This window comes from Hyperoodon ampullatus, assembly GCF_949752795.1.
Source record: "Hyperoodon ampullatus genome assembly, chromosome: 8".
NCBI classification, from domain to species: domain Eukaryota; kingdom Metazoa; phylum Chordata; class Mammalia; order Artiodactyla; family Ziphiidae; genus Hyperoodon; species Hyperoodon ampullatus.
The window spans coordinates 46,692,065-46,705,715 of record NC_136921.1 but is presented as its reverse complement, the minus strand read 5'-3'; the positions used below and the strand labels follow the sequence as shown (position 1 = coordinate 46,705,715).

The 13,651-nt window shown below is 41.8% G+C and overlaps 1 pseudogene across 1 annotated transcript; it reads right to left on the bottom strand.

Moving 5' to 3' along the window:
• Positions 1 to 284: 284 nt before the first annotated feature.
• LOC307057498 (protein enabled homolog) lies at positions 285 to 2,856 on the bottom strand (annotated as a pseudogene). The gene is made up of 2 exons: positions 2,788 to 2,856; positions 285 to 2,555 (listed from the first exon to the last, which is right to left on the bottom strand). The product of its transcript is annotated as a protein enabled homolog (transcript).
• Between the last annotated feature and the right edge of the window lie 10,795 nt (positions 2,857 to 13,651).

Here is a 13,651-nt window from a genome sequence, read left to right as displayed (position 1 = left end):
GATTTAGTATTTTCTGCATAACTGATACAGGAACTCCTGTATGACTCTCTTCCATCCTATTGTAAAGGTCAGAAAAAATCAGCAAACTGGGAGAGAAATAGCTTATTGCCAGAGCAGTAATGTCTGAAGGCTTTCAAAGTATGTTGGTTTTCCCCTCCTTCTGACTGTTTGTCTCCATTTTCTTCTTACAGCTCACAAAATGTAGGGGTTTTGTTGTTGTTAACACAGCTGTTCTTTGTAGGTTTTTTTTTTTCCCTTCTCCAGATTCTTCTCTGCATTCTTCTCTATGCAGTATTTGACTTGCTCAGTTCCTGCCTGATTGCATCAATGAGCTCTTCTTTTAGCTTAGTTAATTATTTTCTCATTTCATCTAAAATGTCCTGCTTCAGCCTGTCATAGTCCAGTCCCTCCGTCTGGACTCCATTGGCACTGGGCTGTGACAAGGGCACAGATTTTGGTCTGTGTAATGAATCATAGGACGTGTTGTCAAAAACGATCTGATTTTTCCTTGGAGAATCCCGTCTGGAACAACAGACTTGCTGCCATTCATTGTATTTGTTCTTTCCCAAGGTTTTCTTGTCGGTTCAGGTGTACTTGTTGAAGAGGCCTTAAAAGTTACAGGCTCTGAATTTTCATTTTGTCATCTTTTTGTTCAGTTTCTATTGTTGATCCCTTTTCAGCAATTATTCTCCTCCTGGACAGCAGGGCACTCATTCCTTCCATTAAACCACTACCCCCTAAAGGAAGGGGTCCATTTCCACGACCCCTATCTGTTTTAGAGGAGGCTGAATTCACACCAGTGGTGTTCCCTCCACTTGGGAAAGAGCCATCCTCCATCCGTGACACTTTCCTAAGTTTTGCTCCAGCAATTGCAGCTGCAAGTCCAGTTAAAGGGCGATTGTCTTCAAACATGGATCCCGAAAAAAATCCAGATGCAGGGAGGGGAGGAGCAGGAGGTGGGGGGGTGGGGAGAAGGGGTACTTGATTAGGAAGAGGCGGTGGAGGAGGCGGGGGCCCTGAGGACGGAAGTGGAGGGGGTGGAGGAGGCCCTGGGGGAGGAGGGAGTGCTGCTGATGCCTGGGCAGGACCTGGTGGTAGTGCAGGAGGGAGTGGAGGTGCAGGTGGTCCCAAGACAATGCCCTGTTGGGCTGGAGTCTCGGCCAGCTGAGAGACTGCCTGCAAGCCTGGCTCAGAAGAAGAGGATCCCAGCACAGAGTTTAGGGGAGTCTCCACAGAGGCAGGGGCAGCTGCAGAGGGAGAAGGGAGAACACTAGGCTTGGATGAGGGAGTTGAGGCAATAGGCGTGCTTGGAGGAGGAGAAACTCTCATCTACAGTGTGAGAGTGGTGCGAGGGAAGGCGGCGGTGGGCTGCTAGAGACACTGGACATGTGACAGAGTCGAGCAGACCACTGGGTGCCGCTGGTGATGGAGGCATCTGGGGCACAGGAGAAGAAACACAACCGGGGAGGACAGGCCTTGGACCAGTAGCTCTGCCTGGGGGGGAGAGGAGACAGAGGGAGGGGTGAGAAATTGGAAGTAGACCAGGCACAGGGCTTCATAGCTGGAGGTTGAAGAGAGGGTGTATTCACAGGAGAAGGTCAAAAGTTTTTGTTCAGAGGACGAGGAACTGTAGCGCAATGGGGAAGAACAGGGCGGAAGGCTGAACCTAGAGGTGTTGCAAAACGTGTCTTGGAGTGTCGAAGTGGTGGTGTAGGGGGTGTGGAAGTAGGTGGCAAAACGGTCACTACGGCGTAATCAGGAGTGGCCTCTGACACTGGAGCTGAGATGACTTTAGCATATGATGGAGGAGGTGCTGAAGGAGGCTGGCAACCGGCACACTCACGAAGTGGAGCATGATACAGGGAGCTGTCAGAGCATGGAGTGGCATTTGACATCCTTCGCTCTCGCTCGCATTCCAGTTGCTCCCTTTCTAGCTGCTCTTGCCGCTCTCTTTCTTGCCTTTCCCGGTCCAGCCTCTCCAGCCTCTCCCGCTCTTGTCTCTCCCGCTCCAGGCGATTCTGATGTTCCCTTTCTTGTCTCTCTCTCTCCAGCTGCTCCTGTTCTAGTCGGTCCCTCTCCAGCCTTTCCCTTTCTAACCTCTCCCTCTCCAATCTCTCCCTTTCCATTCTTTCTCTCTCCAGCCTTTCCCGCTCCAGCTCCTTTTGTTGTTGATGTTCTTGTTGTTGCCTTCTTTGAATTTCCGATTCTTCTTGTGATGGGCCATTCTGAACTTGGGCAGGTAGTTGTGAATTTTGTCTAGGCAATGTTGGCCCTGTTTCCTGTGAATTCAACGCTTCTAAGGCATGCATCATGGCACTTGCGAAGACATTAGCATCTTCTTTGCTGCCAAAGTTGAGACCATACACCTGTCTAGCATCCCGCCATTGGTGGAAGGTCTGTGTAGCTTGATTGTACTTCAACCCTTTAGGAATGGCACAATTTATCACTACCTGATGGTCCTGAATCTTCCTGCCCACCACTCTGAATGTGTTGTTGCCTGTATGATGATATATATGAACTCTGCTGAACCCGGTTGAACCACCAGCTGGCACCCACTTTTTTTTTTTTTTTTTTTTTTTTTTTTTTGCGGTATGTGGGCTTCTCACTGTCGTGGCCTCTCCCGCTGCGGAGCACAGGCTCCGGACACACAGGCCCAGCGGCCATGGCTCACGGGCCCAGCCGCTCCGCGGCATGTGGGATCCTCCCAGACCGGGGCACGAACCCATCTCCCCTGCATCGGCAGGCGGACTCTCAACCACTGCGCCACCAGGGAAGCCCTGGCACCCACTTTTTATTGGCATCATCATAGACCATCAAAGCAGTTCTTGCCGGACAGATACTCTGTTCACTTATCATTTTAATGTATCATGCCACTCCCTTCTGGTCTGCAGAGTTTCTGTTGAAAAATCAGCTGATAACCTTATGGGAGTTCCCTTGTGTGTTATTGGTTGCTTTTCTCTTGCTGCTTTTAATATTTTCTCTTTATCTTTAATTTTTGTCATTTTGATTACAATGTGTCATGGTGTATTCCTCTGTGGGTTTATCCTGTATGGAACTCTCCATGCTTCCTGGACTTGGATGATTGTTTCCTTTCCCAGGTAAGGGAAGTTTTCAGCTATTATCTCTCCAAATATGTTCTCAGGCCATTTCTCTCTCTCTTCTCCTTCTGGGACCCCTATAATGTGAATGTTATTGTGCTTAATGTTGTTCCAGAGGTCTCTTACACTGTCCTCATTCCTTTTCATTCTTTTTTCTGCTCCACAGTAGTGATTTCTCCTACTCTGTCTTCCAGCTCACTGATCCATTCTGCTTCATATACTCTACTATTGATTCCTTCCAGTGTGTTTTTCACTTCAATTATTGTATTGCTCAACTCTGTTTGGTTGTTCTTTATATTTTCTAACTCTGTGAAAAAATCCTTCTAACTTATCCATTTTTCTTCCGAGTCCTTGGATCACCTTTACAATCATTACTCTGAACTCTTTCTCAGGTAGATTGCCTATCTCCACATCACTTGGTTCTTCTGGAGTTTTATCTTGTTCCTTCATCTGAAACACATTCCTCTGCCACCTTATTTTGGGTTAATTATGTTTCTCAACTTTGGAGGAGGAGCCTTCTGTAGGACACATCCTATGAGTCCTAGCAGTGCACTCACTCAAGGGCCAGGGGCCAGCGGTCCCAGGGTAGTGTCTGCCCTGCGTTTGCAGACTACAGGCTGCTGGATTGTAGTTTTATTCCTTCTGATTTCTGCCGCCTGGTGGGTGAGGCTGGTCTAGAAGCTTGTATAGGCTTCCTGGCAAGAAGGACTGATGCCTGCCCACTGGTGGGTGGAGCTGGGTCCTGGCTCTCTGGTAGGCAGGGCTGTGTGATCATGAAGTCTTTAGGCAACCTGTCTGCTAATGAGTGGGGATGTGTTCCCACCTGGTTAGTTGTTTGGCCTGAGGCCCTGGACACTGAAGCCTACAGGCTGTTGGGTGGGGCCAGGTCTTTGTGCTAATGACCCAAGCAAAATGTCTGCCTCAAGGAGAGTTCATACAGATGAATAATCCCCAGTATATCTGCCACCAGCTTTTATGGCCCCAGCCTGAGCCACAGCCAACCCCACCCCCCCAGGAGACCCTCTAAGACCAGCAGGTAGGTCTGGCCCAGACTCCTATGAATTTACTGCTTTTGCCCTTGGTCCCAGTGCATGTGAGATTTTGTGCAATCCCTTTAAGAGTAAAGTCTCTGCTTCCCCCATTCCTGTGGAGCTCCTCCAATTAAGCCCCACTGGCCTTCAAATCCAAATGCTATGGGTGGGGGACACCTCTTCCCGATGCCAGACCCCCAGGCTGGGAAGCCTGATGTGGGCCTCAGATATCTCACTCCTTTGGGAGAGCCTCTGCAAGGTCACCCACGGGGTGGCGGTGGGGTAAGGATTTGATTATATTTCGAGTGCACCCATCCTACCATCTCGTTGTGCTTTCTTCTTTATGCCTTTAGATGTAGAAGATCTTTTTCTGTAGGTTCCAGTCTTTTTTATTGATGGTTGTTCAGATGTTAGTTGTGATTTTGGTGTGTTCATGAGAGGAGGTAAGCTCAAGGTCCTTCTACTTCTTTTTTATTATTGATATTTTGTCCTATTTTAGTTAACTAATAACTGTCAAGCCCATTTTTAAAATATTTAAAGAAAATAAGTTATGTGCATTGAATGTATTAATTCATCAAGATGTTTTATTCCTTTAGAAAAAAATTAGTTAATAAAAAATAATATGAAAAGCACCAGTTTTATATCTTGTGTTTTGAAACTAAAATGAGAAGTGGGAGCTATATTTTATGGTTGGGGAATATGGAAAGCCTTCTCACACTAATATAGCTTTTGGGTATCAGAATATATACGGCTATTGTTAACAAAAAATGAATTTTGTGGTCTCTTGGGCTGTACATTGTGTATCGTAAAGTGTTCACTGTATCAGTCTTTGCCAGGTTCCTACCATTCAATCAGTCCCAAGCATTAGATACTTTACATATTGGTGAGCCAAGCACTAACTCATTATATAATGGTTCACACTAGCTTTTGCTTTTATTTTTTCTTTTTCCATTTCTCAAATATTTATCTTCCCCCTTTCCTTTCAAATTAAAAATAAGCCTGTATGACTCCTGTAAGATGGAGAAAGAGGCAGTATTGAGTAATGGGAAAATGAATAAACTTGGAATTTGGCAGCTTGTCTTCTAGTCCTGGCATTAGTCTTCAACACTTTTGGGGCACCTCAGTCTGAGTCTCAGTTTCCTCATTCGTAAAATGTGGGTAATAACTCCTATTCCACTTACCTCAGTAGTTGTTGTGAACGACTGGGGTAAATGTGAAAGTTCTGTGAAAACCTATTACATAAATGGAAGGTATTATTTTTACTACTACTACTTTTATAGATTTATTGGGTCTAGATTTCTAACATGGTGTCCCTGTGCCTGATTCAGTCATGTCACTCACATTGAATTTATTTTTTAATGGACCTGGAAACTTCAAGACTCTATCCAATGTTGTAACCTGTAGGGACTATTTATTTAAAATTTTTGAAACTAAGTTTATTTGGGTGAAAGTGGTTTGCAAAGACTACCCAATTTCCTGTTTTAAATAGTTGTAGAATTAAAGAGGAAAAAGAAAAAAGCAGGGGGAGGTATCTCTTATGAAATCTGAATCACTGGCAATCTCTGTGGAGTTAAGTGTATTAGCCTAGAGCAGAGGGGCTATCCCTTGTAAATGTGTTACCAGGGGGCACTCAAGGCCATTTGCTGAAAGATATTGGCTTTAGTTCAGTTACTTCTAAGTAACTTCCAGATATTTTTCCCCATGACCTTACAATTTTGCTCCCCTTGGTAGTCAGCATCAGTCTCCAGGTTCTCCCTTTTCCAGACTGTAGTAGTGCTCCCCACCCTTCTTTGCTTGCCTCTAAATGCCAAAGCTTTGAAGTTTCCAAAAAGGAAACTCAGCCTGGTCTTTTGTCTGGTGGCTGCTTTTGAGTATCTCAAACCATTTATTCCATTTATTGGACTTGGGTACACAGGATTAAAAAAATTTGTGGAAAGGCTTCTAAAGATTTGAAATGGTCTGACTCATGTGACCTAGGTCACAATGACCTTTCGGAGTCCCCAGAACTTTCTCGACATACCCTCAGACCTCTCTGACCATTTGCCAGCAGCATTATCAGAGAAGTAGCAGTCCAAAGTTCCCAGCAGACTGGTGCAGCCCCAAACCACAGTTCAGAAAGACAGCCTGAATGATAGCAGAAGCACACTGACTTCCATGTGGCTTTGTGTGACAAGAAAATAATTTGGTCCAGTCATTCTACTTAAGAATTTCCTAATCTTGTCAAGGGGATTTAAACTGTGAAATGGAAAACACTGGCCACTTTTCTCCATTATTTACACGTTAAGGATTTATTATTATGCTAGATTCCATACACTTCTAAATTATATTTTCAGTGCTTACATCAGCTGATTCTTAATTGTGTTTCAGAGAAAAATGCTGAAAATGGCATATGGAATATTGTCAATAAGGAGAAAGGAGGGGTTGGCAACGATTGACTAGAGCATCACTAGTAACATATTGGGCACGATTTTCCCTCTCCCCCTCAGGAGGGTGTGATAATCTACTCAGCCAACAGAGAAATAGTTTAATAATACTGCAGCCAGGGATCTCTGAGAAATGCTTTCATTCCCTACATTGGTCTTAGCAACAACATTTCTATGTTAACATCACTTTCCACTATTTCACACCACTTCACTGGTGGGAAAACACAAAAATCCATCAGGTTGCTCATATCAATCAGTGCACAGTCTTATTTGACTACTGGATATTTTATAATATTATCCATATTTTAATTTTATAATTAAAATATTTTATTTTTTTTTCTTGTTCCAATTTCAACATTTTCTGGTTATTTCACATACATTTCCTTTGTGTATATCTGTGCCACTACAAGTGGTAATGATTTCCAAAATGCATTTTTGTCTAAATAATATTTTTCCTCCCAAATTTTTTATTTAGATGCAATAATCTGAGAAAGCAACCTCCCCTATTTCCAAAGTCACTGTTTGAGCCAAACACTTTTACTTTCCACTCTGGTCCCTTCCTTTTCTGGCTTCATCCATCTTTCAGACCTGAAGTGAAATAAATGTCCCTTTTTTATAGAAACGTCCCCAAAATTCTAGGAATAGTTCGGGTCTTTCAGTAATACACACACATAGGTCCCAGTACTTTAGGTTCATGTCAAATTATACTGTTCTTTGTAAATACCCATTTGTATAATTGTTTGTGAGAGTTTAATGGCTTCGTTTCTGGACTTTAAGCTTCATGAGGGCAGATATCATGCTTGTCTTGAACACTGATGAATTTCCTTTGTCTACCAGAGTACTTGACACTCAGTAGTATCTCAAAAATATTTTCGCACGAGTGAAAAATGAATAAAGCAACATCTCTCTGGCACACAATTTATGGTGAACCTAAAACATGTGACCCTGATGAAACCTGGAATAAAATCAGGAACATTTATGCCCACTAGTTGACCAGGACTAGAAGCAAAGGAGGCAGGAAAGTCTGCTGTCTGAGTCTTGCTTCAGTTGACAAAGTTTTCATGATGTATTAATTCTCCCAGTCTTTTCAAGCTAATTGCCGAATCCATAGCTGTGTAGAGAGGACCTGTATTTTGTACTTTTAACATCCTTTGATGGACCAGCTTCCAGCTTTAAGTCAAATAGCTTTAGAGTTTAGCCCTAAGAGGTGGGTATATTCTCAGCACTTGGTCTCTTCAACCACTACATAGTCTGTTTGATTCACTGATTCTGATCTGCAGGATGCAAAAGCAGGGATCTAGAATTACTGCTCCCATTGCTCTTAGAAGCTGTCAATAAATGGCTGAAAAGGATGGGACATTTCTTTAACTTTCTTTTTCACCATTTCAGTTGAAGAGATTACCAACAACCGTGCTTTTTTAGGTCCTGTTGCACATATTAATAATTTATTGTTTTTTCTGATTACTCAGTTATACCAAGGCAGTCATCAGCTGAGTCTGCTTGCTTGCTAAACATTAAGAAATGACATAGGGCTTCCCTGGTGGCGCAGTGGTTGAGAGTCTGCCTGCCGATGCAGGGGACACGGGTTCATGCCCCAGTCCGGGAAGATCCCACATGCCACGGAGCGGCTGGGCCCGTGAGCCATGGCCGCTGAGCCTGCGCGTCCGGAGCCTGTGCTCCGCAATGGGAGAGGCCACAACAGTGAGAGGCCCGCATATTGCAAAAAAAAGAAATGACATTAAAAAAAGTCAAGGACAAGGATGGCAAAAACAGCAAATCCTTTCAGCCATTTTATTAGACTCTAAAGAGCCATTTTAATGACAATATTCCTTTGCGTTAGTGGAAACAGGCTAAGACCAAATTCTCTCTTGATTTCTCAGTTAAGAAGCTACTGCTTGTTGTATACCCAGAAGGCAGAATTCTTATACGCCCTTTTCTGTAAAAACATGATACAAGAGGCTTGAAGGCCCCAATGATTGTCATGCAATCTTTCAATTCTAGGTAAACTTAAAAATTTGACCTTTAATTTTGTTTCTAAACAAAGTAAACAACTCAAGGTCAGTTTGTTTATTCCAAGTGTCACTGTTACTTGTTTTTGAATATATGTTTTGGAAGGTACACTTTGAGCACAATATGTACATTCAACAATTATTAACCAACAAATAATTGTAGTTGTCAAAGTCTTTATATACTTAACTTGATTTTAAAAGATGGGGCTTGGATGTTGATTTGAAATGTTTGGTTTGGGCTTCCCTGGTGGCGCAGTGATTAAGAATCCACCTGCCAATGCAGAGGACATGGGTTTGAGCCCTGGTCTGGGAAGATCCCACATGCCGTGGAGCAGCTAAGCCCGTGCGCCACAACTACTGAAGCCCGTGTGCCTAGAGCCCAGACTCCGCAACAAGAGAGGCCACCACAGTGAGAAGCCTGCACAGTGTAGCAAGGAGTGGCCCCCGCTTGCCGCAACTAGAGAAAACCTGCGCGCAGCAACGAAAACCCAATGCAGGCAAAAATAAGTAAATAAATAAATAAATTTACATTAAAAAAAGAGAAATGTTTGGTAATCTTTTCTTTCCCTTCACCATAGTGCTTGTGCTACCAAAACCAACACGTGGTCAAGGCTTCCCTGGTGGCGCAGTGGTTGAGAATCTGCCTGCTAATGCAGGGGACACGGGTTCGTGCCCTGGTCTGGGAGGATCCCACATGCTGCGGAGCAACTACGCCCGTGAGCCACAACTATCGAGCCTGCGCGTCTGGAGCCTGTGCTCCGCAACAAGAGAGGCCACAATAGTGAGAGGCCCCTGCACCACAATGAAGAGTGGCCCCCGCTTGCCACAACTAGAGAAAGCCCTCGCACAGAAACGAAGACGCAACACAGCAAAAATAAATTAATTAATTAATAAACTCCTACCCCCAACATCTTCTTAAAAAAACAAAAAACAAAGAAAACCAACACGTGGCAGAACTGTAAGGACTAATGCCAAACATATGGTATGCACAACCAGTCAGCATAACCTTTGGAATTCTAATTGCAAAGAAGTGCCAAGTGAAAATGCTTCATAGCACACATATGGCCAGTTGAGGATTTCCTAATAGACTGACTTCTCTAAGGCCTGTAAATATCCTTGTCATGTAGAACAAATTTTAATGCTGCAAGTAAGACCATGATTAAATACAGTCTTTTAACAGTTTTATGGGGTTTTTTGTTTTGTTTTTTTTTTTTGCGGTACGCGGGCCTCTCACTGTTGTGGCCTCTCCCGTTGCGCGGAGCACAGGCTCCGGATGCGCAGGCTCAGCGGCCATAGCTCACAGGCCCAGCCGCTCCGCGGCATGTGGGATCTTCCCAGACCGGTGCACGAACCCGTGTCCCCTGCATCGGCAGGCAGACTCTCAACCACTGCGCCACCAGGGAAGCCCTTATGTATTTTTAAGATGTGAAAGTTAAGTGCCTTTTCCAAAACTGTATGCACTCTAGAAGTGCCTACTAATTACCCTATTCGTTTTTGGCCTGAGGCTAACAGAATTAAGGATGCAATAATTTTCCTTGAACTAAATACATAATAATTCCATGAAGACAACTACCACAGCAGCATAAATCTAATGTCTAGCTAATGTTGTATTTATATTAAGCACAATCGTGGAATCAAAACTTTTCAACTCAAAGGATGCTAAAGATCACCTAGATTAAATGCTTCATTTGATACAGGAGGAAACTAAGATACATAGAAGGTTTTTGACTTGCCCAAAGCACACAGCTTGGATGTGGCTGAGCCCAAACTGAACCCATGATTTCCTTACCAAATCCTAGTGTTCTTTTCATTATGTGACTCTTTCATACAAAAGATATTATCTTATAAAAATAATGTGAATGGCTCCTTAAGACTTTGTTGAAGTGATTATTTGCTCAGGAACAAAATGAATGTAAGTTTGGCCTCTTGTTCAAAGGTATTTGAGGGGTCCTGTTTCTAGTATCTTCTCTCTATAGACCCCATCTTGCTCTTTTATGTAAAGCTGGTCCTTCCAGCTACTACAGCATCTCAACGTATAAAAACCATCTATTGAGCCAGCACCAGTCTCAGACCTTCCTCTACTACCTGTTCTCTCAAACCATTGTTCTAATCTCATCACAAAGCAATAGCCTAAGTGAATTAAGATTAGCTCTAGAGTCTGTGGCCAAATTTAAAAAGTGAAATTTGTTATGTCGCAGGTTAGCTCTTTTATGTGTTTACCAAGGTTTAAGGATCAGGCTTTACATCTTGAAGGAAGATGTGGCATACAAATTTAGGTGTGGGAGCAATTGTTGGTGACTATTTCTGCAATCACTTGTGTGAATTAATGGTTCATATTTATGTAAAATAAGAGTGAGGGTATGCTACTATCTTGAACTACCAATTCTCTTTCACTACAGCATTAGTAAAATGATCAAAAATAGAAAAGATAGTAATGATTGTTTTGTTCAAACTGGGTCCTTTCTTTTTTGTCATATGACTACATGTCACCTTCTGCCCTACTTCTGCCCCTCATGTTGATTCATACAGGTATTTGTAGAAGCCTTGGATTGAGGCTAATGTATTACCTATCTGATAGGCAAAATTGCTCTAAATTTAGTCTTTACTACACAAAAGATATCTTTTTTTTTCAAAAGACTATTTTTTAGAGCAGTTTTAGGTTCACAGTAAAGTTGAGAGGAAGATACAGAGATTTCCCATATAACCTCTGCCCCATTATCAACATTCCCCACTAGACTGGTACATTTGTCTCAATTGATAAACTTACACTGATACATTATAATCACCCAAAACCCATAGTTTACCTTATGATTCACTCTTATTGTACATTTTATGGGTTTGGAAAGATGTATAATGACACGTTTCCATCATTACAGCATCATACAGAGTATTTTGCCTGCCCTAAAAATCCTTTGTGCTCCACCTATTCATCCCTTCCCCCACTCCACCACTGGCAACCACTGAACTTTTACTGTCTCCATAGCTTTGCTTTCTCCAGAATGTCATATACTTGGAAACTTACAGTATGTAGCCTTTTCAGATTGGCTTCTTTTACTTAGTAATGTGCATTTAATGTTCCTCTATGTCTTTTCATGGCTTGATACCTCGTTCTTTTTAGCTTTGAATAATATTCCACTGTCTGGATATACCATAGTTTATTTATCCATCCACCTGCTATAGGACATCTTCATTGCTTCCAAGTTTTGGCAATTATCAGTAATGCTGATAAAACATCCATGTACAAGTTTTTGTGAAGACATACCCAACTTCTTTGGGTAAATACCAAGCAGCACGAGTACTGGATCATGTGAAAGTTGTTTAGTTCTATATAAATCTCCAGATTGTCTTCCAAAGAGGCTGTATCATTTTGCATTCCCACCAGCAATGAATGTGAGTTCCTTGGGCTCTACATCCTTGTCAGCACTTAGTGTTGTCAGTGTTCCAAATTTTGGCCATTCTAAATAGGAGTGTACTGGTATCTCGTTATTTTAATTTGCATTTCCCTGATATATGATATGAAGAACATTTTCATATGTTTATTTGCCATCTATATATCTTCTTTGGTGAAGTGTCCAATAACGCCTTTGGCCCAATTTTAAATCGGGTTGGCAAGTTTTCTTATTTTGAGTTTTAAGAGTTCTTCATATATTTTGAATAACAACTCTTTATCATAAGTGTCTCTTGCAAATATTTTCTCCCAGTTTGTGGCTTGTCTTCTCACTTCCTTGATATTTTCCTTCACAGAGCAGAAGATTTTAATTTTAATGAAGTGCAACTTATCAGTTATTTCTTTAATTAATCCTGCCTTTGGTATTGTATCTACATAGTCCTCACCATCTGCAAGGTCATCTAGGTTTTCTCCTATGTTATCTTCTAGAAATTTTACAGTTTTGTGACTTATATGTAGATCTGTGATATATTTTGAGTTAATTTTTTGTAACAGATGTAACATCTGTCTAGATTCATTTTGGGTTTTTTTTTTTTTTCGGTTTTTCTTGTTTTTGCAAAATGATGTCCAGTTGTTCCAGCACTATCTGTTGAAAAGACTATCTTTGCTATATTGTATTGGCATTGCTCCTTTGTCAAAGATCAGTTGACTATATTTATGGGGATCTGTTTTTTGGCTTCCTATTCTATTCCAATGATCTACTTGTCTATTATTTCACCAACACTTTCTGACTTACTTCACTCTGTATGAGAGTCTCTAGGTCTATCCACCTCACTACAAATAACTCAATTTTGTTTCTTATTATGGCTGAGTAATATTCCATTGTATATATGTGCCACATCTTCTTTATCCATTCATCTGTCAATGACACTTAGGTGGCTTCCACGTCCTGGCTATTGTAAATAGACCTACAAAGAACATTGTGGTACATGACTCTTTTTGAATTATGGTTTTCTCCGGGTATATGCCCAGTAGTGGGATTGCTGGGTCATATGGTAGTTTTATTTTTAGTTTTTTAAGGAAACTCCATGCTGTTCTCCATAGTGGCTGTATCAATTTACATTCCCATCAACAGTGCAAGAGGGTTCCCTTTTCTCCACACCCTCTCCAGCATTTATTGTTTGTAGATTTTTTGATGATAGTCTGAAGTCTGGAAGCCTGATGCATCCAGCTCCATTTTTCTTTCTCAAGATTGCTTTGGCTATTCGGGATCTTTTGTATTTCCATACACATTGTGAAAATTTTTGTTCTAGTTCTGTGAAAAAGGCCATTGGTAGTTTGATAGAGATTGCACTGAATCTATAGATTGCTTTGGGTAGTAGAGTCACTTTCACTATGTTGATTCCTCCAATCCAAGAACATGGCATATCTCTCCATCTATTTGTATCATCTTTAATTTCTTTCATCAGTGTCTTATAGTTTTCTGCATACAGGTCTTTTGTCTCCTTAGGTAAGTTTATTCCTAGGTATTTTATTCTCTTTGTTGCAATAGTAAATGGGAGTGTTTCCTTAAATTCTCTTTCAGATATTTCATCATTAATGTAGAGGAATGCAAGAGATTTTTCTGCATTAATTTTGTTTCCTGCTACTTTATTAGATTCTTTGATGAGCTCTAGTAGTTTTCTGGTAGCATCTTTAGGAT